This window comes from Silurus meridionalis, chromosome 26 (assembly GCF_014805685.1).
Source record: "Silurus meridionalis isolate SWU-2019-XX chromosome 26, ASM1480568v1, whole genome shotgun sequence".
NCBI classification, from domain to species: Eukaryota; Metazoa; Chordata; class Actinopteri; order Siluriformes; family Siluridae; genus Silurus; species Silurus meridionalis.
The window spans coordinates 7,142,531-7,148,530 of record NC_060909.1 but is presented as its reverse complement, the minus strand read 5'-3'; the positions used below and the strand labels follow the sequence as shown (position 1 = coordinate 7,148,530).

The following is a 6,000-nucleotide window of genomic DNA, read 5'->3' as shown; positions in this document are numbered from 1 at the left end:
AAAAGAATATATGAAAGCCGTCCCAGCTCTGTTATTATACAGTTTCATCCAGCTGGGGAATTTTAAATAGTTTCTTTAATAGAGAGCTCAAGGATGACCAACTTGAGATCACAATCTGTTTCCACAAGAAAGGGAACATACATCTTATCCCCTCTCCCCGTGTCTTAAATCTGAACTTGGCTTCCTAACAAAGTGTAGATTCTGTGCCAACAGCTGTTCATATCTTGTGCTCACAGAGCTCAAACACCTCATGCTAGCTGATGCTGCATAAAAGAAATGTTTTAAATGCTAAAGCATTACAAATAAGCTTTATTTATGCTTTTCCAGATGTTTTGTAATTCCACCTTGACAACTGACTTTAACACCAAGAAAATGATTATTGTTGATTTACATATTTTTTTAAAAATTGAATATTGATGGATTTTTCCTTCCTTCCTTTTCCTTTTAGGTATACAAGTTTCTTGCTTTTTTTCTTAACTATCTACATGGTGTCTGTGGTAATCTGATGTTGTAGATGGGACTTTATGTAGAAGATTATACTGAAAAGCACTGGAGTATTCTTTTAAATAGACATAAACAAATGTCGTGCATCCTTAGAAAATATTTAGTTGGCCCTGGAAAAATGTACAGAACTGACCCCATTTATCAGTTTTTAAGCAGAATTGTTAATCAATGATTTTTGTTGATTTGAAAAAACTTGAATTGAAGAAAAAAAAATTTTAATTGTTTTTGTAACTCTGAGTTTCTTTGTATTTACATGCGTAGGCCATGCTAATCAGTTATAAATGACCAAGCTTGTTCAGGGCACAGCTGATCTGCACTTCGAACCAGACTAAATCAAAGATCACAGAGAGTTGTTGTTAGTATTAGAGAGTTTTAGCAGTATGTCAGCTACCATAGATACACTACCGGACTATAAAGCGCACCCTTATATAAGCCGCACCCACTGAATTTGACAAATATTTTTATTTTTAACATAAATAAGCCGCACCTGTCTATAAGCCTACACTAATGTACTTTACACATGCTTTAACGAAAGACACGTTACACACGGTGTAACGGGTGAAATATTTTGCGCTTCTATTAGGAGCATAGCGGTATTTTGGGAAAAGACCGACACTGCATACCTCCGGTATTACTGCATGTGTGGAGACGGAGGATTATGTCCTTATTATTTTCTGATGCTCATTTCTAAGTTTCTTTGACTAATAACGATGTTGCAAAGAAAAATAAAAAAGCAAGAGTTTTGGAAACCTGTCTGTGCTTATACGATTTCTGTTCTGGAGTTACCGAGCTCTCCCTTAACCCAGACTCAACGAGGTACAACGGCTTGTATCTAAACAGTAGCCGACCAAGAAAGTCATTGTTCACTGTCTGCCTCCTTCCTTTCACAACTACAGTGGTACCTTGACCTACAAGTGCAATAATGTACGAGTTTTCCGAGGTACGAGCGGTCACTCGGTCGTTTTTTTTGCTTTGTTACGCGAGCAAAAATTGAGGTATAAGCTCGAGACGCCGATGCTAGATGGCGAAGCGAAGCCAGAAAGCGAAGACTGTGACGAAAATTAAGATAAGCAAAGAAGAAAAAGTAAAAATGTTAAAGTTTAGGGATACGTAGTGTACAGGAGTGATAGTAAAAAAACGATTTTTTTCCTCCGCCTCCGCTTATCGCCTCTACCCACCCCCACCCCTCCACACACACACACACACACACACACACACACACACACACCCCATCGGCGTTTTCGTTAGCTCAAGTCGTCTCATCTCTAAGGAAAATACACTGAATAAAACCTTACTATATATTTACATACTCTTTCTATTATGTTTTTATACAAGATTTGTTATTTACAAATGTATTTTCCAATTTAATAACATGAAACATAAAAACGGGGTGTCATTTTGAGGGTTGTAACGGATTAATGCCATTTTAAGTATTTTCAATATGGAAAACTGATTTGATGTGCGAGCAAATTGAGATACGAGCTCGTCCATGGAACAAATTAAACTCGTAGGTCAAGGTACCACTGTATTTCTCTGGGGAGTTTATCACACAGGTGAAGTGCGTTTTTTCGTTCCCGTTTAGAAATTTCATTGGTCTAATGTTATGGGGTTCAGTTTTTTGGCTTGAAGTTTGTGAAACCGGGAAAAACCCGGAAAAATCCATAAATTAGCAGCTTCGTTGTTTAAGCCGCGGGGTTCAAAACGTGGGGAAAAAAGTAGCGGCTTATAGTCCGAAAAATACGGTATTTCTTTTGTCTTTAACTGTATATTATAAATGTATTATTTTTTTTAAAAGCTTGATTATCAAAAATTTTTGCAGAACCTTCAATTCATTTGTAAGTCTAATAAGAATCTTACTTGAAAGTATAATCCATATATACTGTACAGTTGCAGTCCAATTATACAATCTGAAGCAGATAAATTGTTTATTCTTATTTAGGGTCTCCTTATACCTTATAGGTAAATTTACAGAAGCACAGATCTTATAAGACTTGAATGTTTTCCTAACTGAATTTTCATAAAGCAATTTACAAATAAATTAATTCATATCCAGCTTGATAAATTAAGCCCAGTGTCAGTATAGTGCATTCTGATTTGAACTGTTGCCAGGATTCAAGTTTAAAACCTCTGTAATTTGTACTGTTTAAACCTCAGACTCTGTAGCGTGTCCTCATGACAGCGAAAGTAATATTTGTTGTTTATGCACATATGCAGCATTGCAGTTACCGGCAGGCCGAGCCTGCCATCTGAGCGTCCGGCATAATGCCAAGAATGAACTCATACACAGGAAGCCAAACATCACACCTGGCAGTAAAAGCTTTCATGTTGTAACCGGTACGTACATACTGCATTCATTCCTGAAGAGATCTTGTAGCTCCTTGCTTGTTTGTTTGCTTTACATTAATTGTGTGCTAGAAATATTTATACATACAGATGTACTCTAAACACTTGCATGTTCGTGATTGGATCTTACAGCACTTTGTTAAATACAAAATACACATCTGCTAAGAATTTATAGCTGTTGGGATGCTAGCTCTTGCTCTGCCTGCAGTAGCATGACTACTGAATCCAATGACAAGGGGAGTGGTGGTGTTTTTTTTGTTCTTTTTGTTTGTTCTGTTTTTCTTGCTGCATGAATACATGGCTAATGAAAGGTCTTGGGAAAAACTCCAAGCTAACACCAGGCCATTTCAGAGTGCGGTTTTGGTTGAAACAGAAGAAGCTTAAAAACTACACATTTAAGACAAAGAGCAGAGCCTGATATGCTTTGCTTTGTGATTCTATTACCAATCCCACCTAATGGAAACCAGTGTCCACATTACAACCAAACAAATATTTCTCTATTATATTAAAATATCCACATCTGTTTTGTACAAGACATGTTCACAAGTGAAAAAAAATGTCAAAAAAAAAAACATCAAAAATTGTTTTTGAGAAGACTCCTACTGTGTATCCCTCTGCGCAGAGATGTAGTGAGTTGTGTCTTTAAGGCATTCATCAGGGACAGGTTTTAAACAGTGACTGACGCCTGGCATGAAGATGGACTTCCTGTTTTACAGGTGATGGAAGAGCAAGCAGCGTCCTCGCTATCCTCTACTGTCCAGCAGTGGTCTCTCTGGGTCATTATTTATTTTTTTTGGTTCCTCCGATCTCTGTTCTCTCTGAAAGCTCAGTCATTGTGAATCCTTTGTGTGGGGAGTTCAATTCAATGGCGCCTTGGATTCTTGTGCACAAGACACACTGCAATGGAGCACAGACAAAAGATGATGATTAGAAAAGTACGGACAAGGACATAAAGAAGGAAATCTCATGAAATATAGCAATTTCGAGTTACAGATATATCTATGCAATTGATAAAAAAAAATATCATATACAGACTACAATTGCTGACATTGTTTAGTATAGGAGACCTACATTCAGTAAGCCTTTCATGGCTAATAATAAAAAAAGATTTTTTAAAAAATGACCATGCCTTAATCTCCACCTTCTTATCAGTTAACTTTCTCCCAAGTCAAATGTCTCTTTCCTTCCCTATGTATGGCTGTGGCTTTCCTATCATTTCCCATCATCATACCCAAGACTTCCAGCCCAAGTTCTCCATATTTTTAAGCATTTTACAATTACACTTCATGTTATTTTTTCTAAGAGATTGTCTGCATTTTAAGCATTTATAAATCCTATTCCAGCCAGTGTCATCTATTATAAAGGCTGCCTTGTCAATTTTGAATTTCAAGTTAATTTAGATCCATCAGTCAAATGTACAGACAATAGCAGCACAGAAAGTAACCTGAGCCCAGGATTGAACTGAGAACATTTGAGATGTGAAACAAACAATGCTACCACCACGTTCCACCATGACACCCGATATAATCAGCTTTAGGCAATGCATTTTACTTAAATCTAAGAGGAAGTAGGTGTAACCCTACTATTATAATCACATATCATTAGTATCCATAATCATCACACAATCAAACATTTTGTAAAAAAGACAGACCTGTGTTCTAACACAACTCTACATCTTTAAATATATCGTCTGATTTATATCATGTTACATACACCTGACAGTTAACACCTGTTGGAAAACAAATATATATAAATATTAATGTAGGTTTATCACTGTTAAGCCTTAAAGGGATTATGCAGTTGTCAGCTGTACTCTTACAGAACCTTGTGCTGTTACTTATCTGCTTTCACATTCCAGTGTTTTACATTAAAAAAATTGCAAATTATTTTGAATTCACTATTTTAATGTGATATGCTGTGTTTAATCTGTGTTTTCTGCATGCTATATATGTGATGGATAATTTATTGCAGTTATATCACATCACTCTTTTAATTTTTTATTCTGATTCTTTTGTACAAGTAGATACCGTATACTTTTACCAGACACTTTCACAATCATGTTTCAGCAGAGTAATGCATTAAATCAGTGTTAGGGTCTCTGTTAATGGTTACATCAAATGTCAAAATGTGGAAAAACTTATTTCATTGACTTTGCACATGGCATGATGGTTAAGTATGTAAAAAACTGTGATCTGGGATTTTCACACACAGCAGTGCATAAAGTTTACAGAGTGGCGCAAAAAAAAAACAAAAGACATCCAGAACAAGGAGGGAGGAGAATAGTATGACTACTTTGAGCAGACAAAAAGTTACAGATACTCAAATAATCGCTCTTTACAACTGTGTTGAGCAAAAAAGCATTTCAGAACGCACAAAACCTCAAATCTTGAGGACAAATTGGACTCAGAAGCGACAGATGACGTCAGGTTCCAATCATGTCAACCAAGAACAGGAAGCAAAGGCTACAGTTGGATTCATTTCAGTTCAGTTCATTTAAGTAACCGGATATTTGAATGTCTCAAGCAACACATTATGAAAGTAAAGGTTGTAAGCCCAGACGTAATCATTTGTGCTTGCTCACATATAAAGAATTTCAGCGTGAATTATTTGTGACACATAAATATAGACATCTGCTGTCTTCTGGTTCCCCTGCGCAAAAGAAATAAACTGTCTATAAATCTCCTGAATGTTGACTGTGAAGATGAAACAACATGTTGATTGATGTGATAGTTAAATACAGTATACTGATTTCAGTGATAAGTAGGATATTGCTATTCTTATCGCTATTAACTTAAGATATAAATAGAATAAAATGTGCCACAAATTTGACTTTCTAGACTGTTTCATATGAAAAATTCGCCATGATTAATTAGTTTTTCAGCTTTCTTTCTCCTAGAGGTGGAAATTGAATCGGCTCCCAATTCCCTATATAGTGCTCAAGGCGTAAACATAGAATGAGGTGGTATACAGTATATTAATATGTGCAAGTGGCATAGGAACTGAAACGTCTGCACATCTGGAAATTTTAAGCTCAGTTTGATGTACTAATGTGTGGTACAGAAATGGTCCAAATAGTATGCAAACTCATATCATGATGCAAACAAATGCAATTATCAGCTCTGCATGTGTACACCGCATGTGGCTTATTATGCA

General features: G+C 36.1%; 1 protein-coding gene and 1 long non-coding RNA gene across 2 annotated transcripts in view; one reads left to right on the top strand and one right to left on the bottom strand.

The window, feature by feature from the left end:
- Positions 1-2,205: 2,205 nt before the first annotated feature.
- Positions 2,206-3,970, top strand: LOC124380118. Its single transcript, XR_006924608.1, has 2 exons — positions 2,206-2,838; positions 3,564-3,970. It is a non-coding gene; the product is annotated as an uncharacterized LOC124380118 (long non-coding RNA).
- The window catches only part of kcna4 (potassium voltage-gated channel, shaker-related subfamily, member 4), a 41,205-nt gene continuing 38,822 nt past the window's right edge, over positions 3,618-6,000 (bottom strand). Inside the window, exon 3 of the mRNA XM_046840882.1 lies at positions 3,618-3,744. The gene's annotated coding sequence lies outside the window, so the exon portion shown is untranslated. The remainder of the gene's footprint in view (positions 3,745-6,000) is intronic.